The sequence below is a fragment of the Quercus robur genome, chromosome 5 (assembly GCF_932294415.1).
Source record: "Quercus robur chromosome 5, dhQueRobu3.1, whole genome shotgun sequence".
Lineage (NCBI taxonomy): Eukaryota > Viridiplantae > Streptophyta > Magnoliopsida > Fagales > Fagaceae > Quercus > Quercus robur.
Genome location: NC_065538.1, coordinates 31,413,823 through 31,428,083, shown reverse-complemented (window position 1 = coordinate 31,428,083; position 14,261 = coordinate 31,413,823).

The following is a 14,261-nucleotide window of genomic DNA, read 5'->3' as shown; positions in this document are numbered from 1 at the left end:
TTTTAAAACTTACTTATATATATATATATATATATATTTTTAATTTAAAAAATATTTTTATTTGACCTTGCAATTCAACCTTTGACTCACTAGTTAAACAGTGACTTAGTGATCAAGCTCATAGACAGGGTTGATGTTTAGGCCCAACTTAAAAAAAAGACAAGTGTCCGTTTGGGAAAGATTATTTTTGCCAACTTATTTTAATATTCAGTTTATTTTTGCTACTATTCATGAGTCACATTACACTTTTTGTTACTATTCTTGGATCTTACTGTACTATTTCAGCTAATTTTTATGTTTACATACCGTACTTTCAGTAAAAAGTTTTCAATTTTAATAAAATAAGTAGATCTTAAACAAATATAACTAAATTTTTTTTTGGGGCCAGGGTGCCCGATTCCCCTTGAGTCCCCTACTGGGCCTGTCCCTGCTTCAAAAAATAAATGAGGTGGCCTTGTGTTTTAATCCCAAAACAAATGTAAATACCCATGCCTTTCATGAGCCTTCCCCAGCTCATGTACTCTACAAATCCATACTTTTGCATCACCTGCGCGACCTATGTGGTCATCCTTGTCATATAGAAGTTTAGATAAAGAAGCCAAAACTTTGGGAGGCTTTAGTTGCTCCTCCTCGCATGCTGACCACTGTGATGGAAGAACACGATCACCATTCACACGATATAGCCTCAAGAAAGCTGTACGCCATGCATGTCAATTATAATCAGGTATGAATGCATCATGCATGCTTACAAAGACATGAATACAATATGTGTTTTAACACAGTCCATGCACACCCTACGGACTTTTGTTAGAGACTGTGAAAAGCCTTTAATAAGACTAGAGCCACCTAGACAAACTTTAGGCACAAGCTAGGGCTGTCAAAAGTCAAAACAGTTCTTCTAATACACGAATCATTCGCCACTTTGTTAGAAAAAAACCTTAATAAAACCACCAATAAAGGTCCTGAAGAATTAAGAATGGTAACACCCCTATAGGGGCGGAGCCACATAGTGGCTTGGGGGGCCCCGGCTCCTGCCAAAAAAAAAAAAAAAAAAATTTCCATTAGAGTAGGTAGAAAAAAAAATTGACCCCCCCCCCCCCCCCTCAATATTGGACAACCGGTCCCCATGCCAAATTCTCAACTATTTTCCTAAGCCCAACTCAAATATTCTCTCAAGCCTAGCTTTAGTTTTAGGCCTTATCACCTTATGTACTCCAAATAAAACAAGCTGGCCCGCTCAAGTCCAAACACTAAAAACAAAACTTCACTTTCTCTTCATTTCAAAAAATCCACCCACTGACCCACGGAATCCCTTTCTTTACTTCTTATTCTTTTGTTTTGTCTTCTTTGATACACTTTCATTTGCACCGGTACCGTTGCCCACCTACCAGCCCCCAAAACTCCAGTCCTCTGTACTCACAGTCCGAAAAAAAAAAAATATCTTGACCAATTTTTTCTTTCTTCATCAGTTTTAGTTTTGAAACTTGGTGACTGGTGAGTTTTCTTCTCTTTCTTAAGCATTAGACATTCATCTATTTTTAGTGTTTTTTTTTTTTTCTCAACTATCTACACCTAAATATTCACATGCTCTTTATATTTTCATAGATTTTTAGAGAAATACATGATTGAAGGCATGGGGAGATTGTTTGTGATGGGTCTTGAAGGGAAGATTTAAAGTTGGAGGCAGTCAGGCAGAGATAGTAGGCATTGCCACACGGGTGACCCATCTTTGCACTTTGTGAAGACAAAGTTTCTAAGGTAAAATTGTTTTGATTTATTACCTATTTTTGATTAGTTAGATATCATGTGGCTGTGGATGTGGCCGTGGGTGTTGTTAAATTGTTTGGTTTTGTGTACCAGTACTTGCGTATTTAATTTTTGCTTTTGTTTGAGGGGTTATTATTAATTAAAGTCGTATTAAAAATGGGTTGTATGTTTAAATTATAGTGGAAATTTTGTTTTTTCTTGAGTATGAATAACATTCATATAACTAAGTAAAAATTTCTAATTAAAATTTTATTTTTTAAACTTCTTTTCAGGTTAATTTTTGAGTCATATTCTTATAGCTAAAAGAATTATGAGCAAACGAAAAACAATTGATGTATTCTTTAAGAAAAAAGATGTTAGCAATTCAGAAATTAGGACACCTATGGCTGTAGAAACAAATGTTGATACTTCGATGCCTGATGAACACCCTGATCCCTCCAAATGTTCAAGAATTCAATCTGAAGAGATAGATCGTGATCCAGGATCACGTAAACAAATATGTGAATTCCCTATCAACAAACAAGATGAAATCCGACGAGCTTATCTCAAAGAAGGTCCATATCAACCTAAAAATATAGACTATCCATACAACGATGATACTCATCGTCGTCAATTTCAACCTTCATAGTTCGAATCAGCCCCCCCATGTAAAAATTCCTGGCTACGCCCCTGCACCCCTACAACATAACCCAAATCACTTAGACAAGAGCCATGCATCGACATAAACTTTTAAGAAGAGGCACGAATTTAAATGACAAAATAACTCTCCAAACAATCCTAGAGCAAAAAAAGGAAGACGAAAAAAGAAAAAAAAAAGGAAGAAGAAAGAAAAAAAAGAAAATGATAGATCAAGTCCAAATCAATTGCATTTAAAGATTTAAAACAGTAAAACTCCATAATATTGAAATACATTTATTGAAGTACTCATGAGTCATGACTATAGAGATTTTAAAGAGTTCTATTGGGATACTATAACTTTTACTACAAGAACTTTACAATCTGATGTGACATCCTACTTAAAAGATACGATGACATCACTCATTAGCACCTAAAACTAAATTCCATGTTAAGTTTAATTTCATTATATCATTACCATCTCCATCTAAAAGATTAAGTGCTCGTTTGGAGAGCACTGAAAGTTGCGGTGCGTTTTACCCTTCACGTTTTGCCTTTTTTTTTTTTTTGATTCAACCGCAACATTTGACTTAGTCTTCCGTGAACAGTGCATTTGTGCATTGTTCATGTACCCATAAATTTCACTTTTCAACAACTTTTTCATTAAAAATGGGTCCCGCGATACTATTCACATATTTAAAAATTATTTTGTTACAGTATTTTCAGTTTCAGTTTTCAATTTCAGCAACAATAAACTCAATCCAAACGGACCCTAAAAATTAAAAAAACCTTGAACTCAATTTGATGATCCATATCTCCTTTTACAATCTGATGTGACATCCTACATAAAAGATACGATAACATCACTCATTAGCGCCTAAACTAAATTCCATGTTAAGTTTAATTTCATTATATCATTACCTTCTCCATCTAAAAGATTAAAAATTAAAAAAACCCTGAACTCAATTTGATGATCCATATCTCCTCCATCTTGCTTTTGGTGTCAACCTCCTTTTCTCTTCACATCCTTGCTTGTTGTTAGGGTCATAGTTAAACTAGTGACCTAGTGACCTAGCTCATAGACAGGGTTGACGTTTGGTTCGGATTTAATAATTATGATTTTCCAAAAAAAAAAAAATACTAATAAATTATTCAAATTTTAGATTTGATGGTAAAAAAATAAATATTTTACCGATCAAATACCTGGTATGGGTTTTGTACCTAATTTGGTTGCTTTTTTCAAGCACCTGGCAGTTTATCTCTGTGGGAATATTTTCTTTTCTTTTTGAGTTTCGTTGGAGAAGGAAAAAAAGAAAAGAAAAGGAACATTAACGAATATAAATCTCAAACATGCAATCTTTTGCTTGAGAAATTTGGTTAGTTTCTCTTCAAAATAGGGATAGACTCAGGATTTCAAGCTTAGAAAAGCTGGAGTACTGTAAGCAAAAAAGTTAAAAATTAAAAAACTACAAATAAGCATTCATATAGTATTAAAATGACTTGGATTGGGCTGAGCTTTCTAATGGGAGCTAAGATTTTGAAAGAGAGGGAGTCCAACTTAAAAAAAAGACAAGTGTTTGTTTGGAAAAAATTATTTTTGCTAACTTATTTTAATATTCAGATTATTTTTGCTACTATTCATGAGTCATACTACATTTTTTGTTACTATTCTTGGATCTTACTGTACTATTTCAGCTAACTTTTACATTTATATACAGTACTTTCAACAAAAAAATTTCAGTTTTAATAAAATAAGTATATCTTAAACAAATATAACTAAATTTTTTTTTGGGTCAGGGTGCCCGATTCCCCTTGAGCCCGGGCCTGTCCCTGCTTCAAAAAATAAATGAGGTGGCCTTGTGTTTTAATCCCAAAACAAATGTAAATACCCATACCTTTCATGAGCCTTCCCCATCTCATGTACTCTACAAATCCACACTTTTGCATCACCTGCGCGACCTATGTGGTCATCCTTGTCATATAGAAGTTTAGATAAAGAAGCCAAAACTTTGGGAGGCTTTAGTTGCTCCTCCTCGCATGCTGACCACTGTGATGGAAGAACACGATCACCATTCACACAATATAGCCTCAAGAAAGCTGTACGTCATGCATGTCAATTATAATCAGGTATGAATGCATCATGCATGCTTACAAAAACATGAATACAATATGTGTTTTAACACAGTCCATGCACACCCTACGGACTTTTGTTAGAGACTGTGAAAAGCCTTTAATAAGACTAGAGCCACCTAGACAAACTTTAGGCATAAGCTAGGGCTGTCAAAAGTCAAAACAGTTCTTCTAATACACGAATCATTCGCCACTTAGTTAGAAAAAACCTTAATAAAACCACCAATAAAGGTGCCTGAAGAATTAAGAATGGTAACACCCCTACAACATAACCCAAATCACTTAGACAAGAGCCATGCATCGACATAAACTTTTAAGAAGAGGCACGAATTTAAATGACAAAATAACTCTCCAAACAATCCTAGAGCAAAAAAAGAAAAAAAAAAAAAAGGAAGAAGAAAGAAAAAAAGGAAAAAGATAGATCAAGTCCAAATCAATTGCATTTAAAGATCTAAAACAGTATAACTCCATAATATTGAAATACATTTATTGAAGTGCTCATGAGTCATGACTATAGAGATTTTAAAGAGTTCTGTTGGGATACTACAACTTTTACTACAAGAACTTTACAATCTAATGTGACATCCTACCTAAAAGATACGATGACATTACTCATCAGCGCCTAAAACTAAATTCCATGTTAAGTTTAATTTCATTATATCATTACCATCTCCATCTAAAAGATTAAAAATTAAAAAAAAACCTTGAACTCAATGTTGATGATCCATATCTCCTTTTACAATCTGATGTGACATCCTACCTAAAAGATACGATGACATCACTCATCAGCGCCTAAAACTAAATTCCATGTTAAGTTTAATTTCATTATATCATTACCATCTCCATCTAAAAGATTAAAAATTAAAAAAACCCTAAACTCAATTTGATGATCCATATCTCCTCCATCTTGCTTTTGGTGTCAACCTCCTTTTCTCTTCACATCCTTGCCTGTTATTAGGGTCATATTTTTCATGTATTGACATATCCTTTGACAAAATACACTTTACTTGTATTTGGATAGTTTTAAGTGATTTTTAGAATATCATGAAGAATGTACATCTTAGGATTTTATCAAGTGGTATCGTTAAAGACATGAAGATTGCACTAAGAAACAAGTAAAGAAAAGCTGAAAAAGTGAATCTTGACGCTAGCTCGACACTAGCTCAATACAAGCTATCTATCGAGAATTAATGAAAAGCCTTGATACAAGCTCAACACATCTTAATCTATGCTTCGCATATCCAGAATTTAAAATATGTTTTTCGGCTAATGATGACTTGGACTTCTAGGGTTTTATTCACTAAACATCTAGGGGGTATAAAAACTTTATTTTAAAATCATCATAAGATACATACTTAATTAGAGAATCTGTACACTTATTATGAAGCTAGTGCATTCTTATCTTTAGGGTTTTGTGACCAAGTGCTTCATTCTTACAAGTATATTGAAGAACTTTGCATCCAACAAGAAGCTTCAAGTTGTTGGGAGTTAGTCACGTCCTAGGATTCGTGCAAAGGGAAGAATTTTCTACAAAATCAAGACCAATTGGGGATTGGCTCGAGGATTTAACTATAGGTTAGTATTTTGGGATAGACCAAGTTTGGGGTAAGATTCTTTGTACTTATAATATCTTAGTTTTGATTAGTAATTCTTGAGAGTGGTGACATAAAAATCACTCGGTGAGGTAATTGCCTTGTGAGAGGTTTTCCCCGTTAGTCAACAAATCACTGTGTCAATTTATTTTCCTTTGCACTCTAATATATTTTGTGATTTTTTTGTGCCTCCATGATTTACATGTAATTTGACCTAATTAATCAACTTGAATAATTAAATTAATTAATTGGGTTCAATCTATAACCCAACACCTATGTATTGAAAGAAGCATATCGAGTCTTGTGTGTCTCTTAAACTGTCCAAGCCTGACAAAGCCATCAAGGCATTACCCACCAATTTATTTGAGGTTGACCGGAAAGCCCTCTCTGACCTTATCTTGAGATTTTTTTATTATTTTTATTGATTATGTTGTTCTTTTTTTTAGTTGAGTAATTTTGGTTTAATAGGAGCCTCTTGCTCTAAAATTTTATACTTTAGTCATTTTTTAAAGTTAAATACATGATTTTTATATAAGATTCAACCAATTTGTGCATCATTGGATTCATTGCCCTGGAATGAGATATATAGAAAAATCTAGTTGATGATACTTAGAAATGTTTTCATGGTCTTAATATTATTCATCCATTTGCTGTCGAAGCATTTTGTTTCAATGTTAGATTCTTTACAATATATATACACACACACATTTTGTAAAAGATTTCAAATGTATTTTTTATTATTGGTGTCATGCCCCGAACCCAGTAAGAGCTAGGCACATGACAGCAACTACACACTTATAAAGTTTACACCCTACAAGTGTGAAATGCCTTCTTAACAACTAAAGAATTATCCTCAAGGAAAATTTTACAAATAAATCCAAAAATATCTTCAATAATGTAATTCTCAAAGGGTCTCCAAAATAATAATCTTTCAACATCATAAAGAATATAAACTAAATATTTGAGACTAAAGTCTGAACAAAAGACAATATTAAACATAAAGTCCAAATCTTATTCCAATGATTCCTAAACTTCACTCATACGCACATCCCAGCGGAAGCCCAAACACATGCTACTCTTCCTGATCAAAATCTGAAAGGGGAAAGAGAGGGGTAAGTTGACAGCTTAATAAGTAACCAAAGTCTTAATAAGTTTTATTAAGCAAATTGATCTGTAAAAATAATAAGTTGCACATAAATCAAATATTTTAAATCTTACAAATATATCATAGATGGATTAGAAAATAATCAGTCTTCCATATATCAAAACTATAATTTATAATATATTCCAAAAACACATAAGCAATTTCAAGAACTTAAAACAGTTCAAATATTCAAACATAATTCATATTCTTAACAATCTTTATGACTATGATCACGCTATATCCCTGTGACTGGGCATCAAATTCAAATGAAACTAGTTCTGTGCTAATGTATATCCCCCATTAGCTGGGTCTAGAAACATGATAGGCTCGTGATGCCCCAAATAGAACTGGTATCAAAGTACCAATGAATAACCCCCATTGGCTGGGTATCAGAATCAAAACATAGTTAAATTGTCTAAAAATCATATATATCAAATCATAGTTCAAACAAAAATATATTTCATTCAAATACATATATAATAAAATCATATATTTAGTAAATCAAATATATTTGTGATAATTCTTTATTCTTTACTTTAAATTAATGTAGCTAAAACAATTAAGATAAAATTGTAACAATTGTAAACAATTTTTAGTAGTTAAAATACGCAAAATAAAACCAATTAGGATAAGGTTACTTATTTCAACTAACTCACCACAAAAGAACTTTTCTCTAACACTTTCTCTAAAATCCTTAGATTTCAACTAAACAAATTTTCAAGTACCATTTACTCAATAATCAAATAATTAAGAAAAACTTATAATGATACCCGGTCAGAAGAGAGACTTAAAAATATATCATAATTTTCCACTATTATCTCAAAGCAAAAATTCACTTATTCACCATATATTTATATATATATATATATATATTCTTTATTTTCTGCCACTAATAATCCCCTAGGATAAGACCCATAGAATGTATAAAGGGTAAAAGTCACTTGTAAAAGAAGAGGAACAGGTGGACTCATCTTTAGGTACACGTGTTTTCCTCTTTTGTAATTTAATTTAATTTTTTTTAACTGGTGAGACCTCAAAACTATACTACTAGATTTTTGAATTTTCCCAACTCCATCAATTTCGGGTACAATTCCTTAAAGCAGAACTGTGCAGAATCGAACCCACCATGGCCATGCCTAACCTTTTGCAAACCCTTCAACACTTAGTGCACGTTTGGATTACATTGAAAAGAAAAGCAAACGCGCTTTTGCGTTTTTTGTATGGGTCCTGTACATAGGTGGACTCATCTTCAAGTACACATGTTTTCCTTTTTATTATTTATTTTTAAATTATTTATTTATTTTTTAACTTGTAATACCTCAGACCTATATTACTAGACTTTTTTATTTTCCCAACTCCATCAATTTCGGGTACAATTCCTTAAAGCAAAACTATGCGGAATCAGACCTAGTATGGCCATGCCTAACCTTTTGCAAACCCATCTACACTTAGTGTACATTTGGATTGCACTGAAAAGGAAAGCAAAAGCACTTTTGCGTTTTTTGTGTGGGTCCTGTGCACTATTTATGGGACCCGCAAATACTTTTTTTTAGCAAAAACAACTTTAAAACTGAGTCCTACGGCATTATTCACATATTTAAAAATTATTTTGTTACAGTGTTTTCAATTTTTAGTTTTCAGCAATAAGCGAAATCCAAATAGACCCTTAATATAAAAGAGGCATAGGAAAAGAATAACTATTATCCAGACAGTACAAGTACCAAGAATATGATTTAATCCCTTCTTGGTTTAGATCGTAAAATTCATTAGATATTTAAATAGTTTCACTTCTTGGCCAAAATACCCACATAAAAAAAAATACTCTAATTCCAAATAAAGCTTAAATTTGACAAGAAAGAGATTCTTAGGCTCTTACCTCAACTGTGCAGTCAAACCTTTTCTACTTGAGTATTTTGGGTAGTCTCTTCTCTCAAAATATCTGTCATTATACGCTAATTTAAATTAGCTTATATATAGCTAGGGTTTCAACCTTATTTTCTAAAAACCCCCTTAGTAATATTAATTATAAAATTGACCCATAAACAAATTTACTTAAATACCCCTCCTTTTAAATATATATATATATTTTCCAGGTATTACAATTGGATAATGGAATAGTATTTCATTGTCGTAGACGGTGAGGATTATGCGTCTTGAGATGAAGGAACTATCATCAATAAGGATGAAACAATATCTTCAATAAGAAAGAAAATTAAGGAACAAGATGTTACATGAAAGTCAAATTATTTGAGAACCAAGGTTGGAATGTTGTTTAATTCCAATGAAGAAGTCAAGCATATTATATTCATTATGCTAAATAAGTAATTTTTGGTGTGTCAAAAAGAACCTCTAGATCTAGAGATGATGGGAAGTTAAGATACTTCACTCTCAAATGTAGGGCAACTAATATCCTTAAGCTGCAACCAGTAAAGAGAGAAGGGAGCAAGGCCAAGATATATATATCAATGTAACCATATGTCCTAATGGAATTTATAGACTATCTTATGTTGTGCTTGATCATATCTATACTTTGAGCTGGGAAAAGTTAGATATTTTAGATGCAATAAAAAGTATGTGAAAAAGGAGACCTGAAATAAATGATAAAGCTAGAAGTTGCATGAGTAAGAACTATAAATCTCTTGTTATTGAAGTAGAAGGACATAAAAATCTTCCATTTGAAGAGAAAGATTGTCAAAATTACATTGATACTCTTTGATTTAATTGAAGTATAATTGATCAAGTTCTTAGTTGCTAATCACAACGAGCTTGTAATCTCATGCATATGCATGAATATACTTAAAGATATACAATAAGATGCATAATATAATTCCTATATATATAATTTGAATACTATTGATAGTCATTTTTATATTTTGTTAATTCTTTAAAAAATTTTGTAATGATATTATTAGGTATCAAAATGTAAATTGTCCAAGTTTTTTTTTTTAATTTTTATTTTAATTTTATAATTATTGTGAAACACCTTCTTTTTTTTTTTTTTTTTTTTTACGATTCATTTATTCTAGACTCTTTGGATTTTGTACTTAATAACTTACTTGGAAGAATATTTATAATATGGTTTCACATTTAATTCTTAAATTAAGAAATAAAACTTTTTAAGAATAAATAATTTAGGACACATAGCGCAAAATTGGAACTCTAATTTGGAATTTTAATTTGAGTTTCTCTCAGCTTCACCTATTATTATTACTAGTATGTAGCCCCGTGCTACCGCATGGGAATGGATATATCATTAATCATGAGTTTATTCATATTTAAAAGGTTCAGTTAAGTCTAAATTCATATTATTAACCAGAAAATTTCATTAACAAAACTTAGCAGTATATATATTTTACACAGAAAGATGAACCTTGGTGACAATGTTTATCCAAAAGATCCATTCACGCTTTTGAATCTTTAATCTCTATTGGTAATTGAAATTTTCGTAGCCTAAAAAATTTAAAATTAAAAAAAAAAAAAAAAAAAACCCTCAGAGTTGTACTCATTTTGTAATTTTACGATGGGCCATTTTGTAACATGATGGGCATTTGTGTGAAGAAAAAACCTTTGAAATTCCATGGCTGATAAAAGAAATTCTCTCCAATCTCTTTTTATAGAGAGAGGGGCTTGTGCGTGTTTTTATACATCCTTCATAGTTGTATTATCACGAAGCAGGTCCAATGGATTTAGATTAATACTACTGAATCTCAAAGCATGAGTGTTTAATGTGTTATTAATTTTATCTCATTGGCTTCTGCACATGACAACAAAATTAAAAATAATTAGATTGTACACGTGTATAGTAAAATTGGACTCCAATTTCAGATTCTAATTGAACAATTGGAATGATAATATATGATAGTAACAACAATAGGAAAATTCAAATAAAATTTCGAATTAAATTGTAACAATCTGAATTAAAAATTCCAGTAGAAAGACAGGGTGGAGTGATCCACTCCAAGAAAGCGACCAAACTTGCGTAACTATAGAATAATAAATCTCTCTTCGGAAATTTACATTGTTCATAGATTTTACCTTCATTGAACATTTTAAAAATATAGTGACTCACATCTGCCATCCAGACATCTACAGCCGGGTCCTCTCCAATTCGCGTGAGATTCCATTGATCACTAAGTTCCTTTGTAGCCTGCAAAAAGTATCATCCATCGGTCCACAGCAGTACTTTCTTCATTGTTATAGGTGCCAAACCTGAACAAAAGCCAAATATAAGGATAGTGAATTTTAGGCATAATGTGCATCTAATCACATATTAGCAATTTATAACAAATGTAAAGATGCAAACTTTGTAAGTGAATAGTAAACAAAATTCAGTGTCAAAACCAAGAAGAAAGCAGTTTAATCCGAAACTCAGTGCAACTGTAAATATGCAAACTTTGTAAGCAATTTATAACAAAGATGCAAACTCTGGCTTTGCTATCTTTTTGGAAATTATGCAATGTACCCAAACCAAGTTCTCATCACCTATATTAATCTCTTTGGTTTTCACGTTTGACTACAAAATCAAGAAAATACTTAATTAGCACAGTAACTCACTTGACCCGATACATAGAAGTGGTTTTAATGAGAATGAGCCCACATACATTTAGCCACATGATGCAAAATTCAACTTCAATTTCAGATTCTAGACACATGGCACATAATTAGAGTTCTAATTTAGAATTCAATTTCACACTCTCTCTGCTTCACCTATTATTTTATATATAGATTATTATTATTATTATATAAATTCCTTAATTTTCAATCTGATTTCCTCTATATTTGATATTACTTTTATGATTATTACAATCTCCAATACTATTAAGTTCTTTTAATGGAGGCATTATTGAACCAACTCGAAGTTGAATGCGTTCCTAGAGTTAATTAAAAAACATTCATAAATTTATTTTTGTCAAACATATCTGCTCTTAGATCAATGTATTTTTCCATACTACTAATTTAAAGACTGTGTTCTACTCACCTACTTAAATTTTTTCCTGGAGAAGAATTAATGTCAGCTTCAACGTGCTAATAGAATTTAGAAGTTGTATTATTGAGCAATTTTGGTACTATATATATTTTTAATTCTTTTTCATCTACTAAGAATTTGTCCAATTGTGGGGTTTTCTTTCCTTTCTCTCTTTTTCTTTTCCTCCTGTGAAACTGTGAAAGTGATTCCCATGTGAAGCCTCAGTCACCGGATTGGGAATTTAAGATTTTTCTTTTTTCTTTTTTCTCATCTTGAAAGTGATAACCATGTGATTAGCCTCACATGGCTTAATTAGTCAATTTAATATCCCCAAAATTCTTTACATTAAAAAGCAACAAAATGTGGACCATTGGATGATCCTAATTAGATGTTACATCAGAACAAATTTGTCAACTATTAGACGGCGAAGAAAAAAAATAAAGTTTGACCTATATATACCTTATGTACGTAACATTCCCCTATATAAAAAAAATAAAAAAATTAATGATTATCGACAGAATTACACGAAGTGCCTTATTCTATGTACCAATTAAAGAACCCCAATCCTTGCCAAATATTACGTGCCGTTGTTTCTGAATGATGTGGACTCCCACGTGCGATATGGGTATTAATTCTACCGTTGGATAGGCAAAGAATGATATATTCAATGGCTATAACCGTTAATAACGGCAACATTAAGGAACATGTTTCGCTTTTAATCAAATTCCTCAAATCTTGTGTCAAAAAAAAAAATTCCTCAAATCTCTAAGGAGCTTGAATACGTATCCCCCTGAAAACGGGGTCTTTGTAAAACAACAAGCTAGCTAATCTAGGACCCAAAGACAATCCAAATTGAGTAATAATGTTAGGAATGTTGCAAAATTTATTAAATATGTCCTACAAATTGATAAGTTACCAATCAAAAGAAACGTGTGTTTTTTTTTATTGTTTAAACGACACAAATCATATTCTTACTATATTGTTTCTCAAAAAAAAAAAAAAAATTCTTACTATATTAATTTTGTAAATTTTTTTTAATAAAATCTATCATTGCTTTAGTATTTACCAACTATTTATTTTGAGAGGAATTTTTCAACAAAATATAATGAGATCGGTAGATTTCGGTTAGTTTAACTGGCTAGGTTCTGATGGTAAAGTCTCTAATAATTGAATAAGAGATATGAGATTTAATTTTCGTCTATATCAAACCGATTGATGTCTTGATCTGATAATAAAAAATTATCATTAAGAGCGAACTTCATAAGTTGAAACTCAAAAAAAAAAAAAAAAAAAAAAAAAAAACCAAACCGAATTAAACCCTCCATTGAATATGGGATTTAGGAGTCATGTGGGTCCAATGCGGTCCCTCCAAGATGGCACAAATGCACGGGCAATTGTTTTCTAGTTGATGTAACCAGCCAAAAAAGAAAAAGAAAAAACAAAAGGTTCTGTTGTTGATGTAACTGTCATGCGAAATTCAACAAATATAGTATGGTCAGGTGGTCAGGATCAATGGTTACTTGTACACACGGCAAAGTATCTTAATCCTAAAGACTAAGGGTTCATTTGGATAAAACTGAAAATTGAAAACACTGTAACAAAATAATTTTTAAATGTGTGAATAGTATTGTGTCACCTATTTTTAATGAAAAAGTTGCTGAAAAATGAAGTTTGTGAGTCCCATGAATAGTATACATATGCACTGTTCACAGGAGAAAAGTCAACAATCACGGTTTGAAAAAAAAGAAAAACCAAAACGTGGATGTGGGAAGCGCAAAATGCGCTTCCCAAACGCACACTAAAGGGGAATTTGGTTTGGCTTAATGTTACATTATACCGTAATATTACATTATTGTAATTTTACATTAATGTAATCTCAATACAAGAATACAATATTACATTGTTTAGGAAGGCAATAAGATTAAGATGTTATGATATATTTTGTAATTTTAAATTATGGTAATATTAGAAAAAATAAAATAAACAAAAAATCGTAATGTTACACTATCGTAATGTACATCACATTAAAGGTATATCATAGAGAACC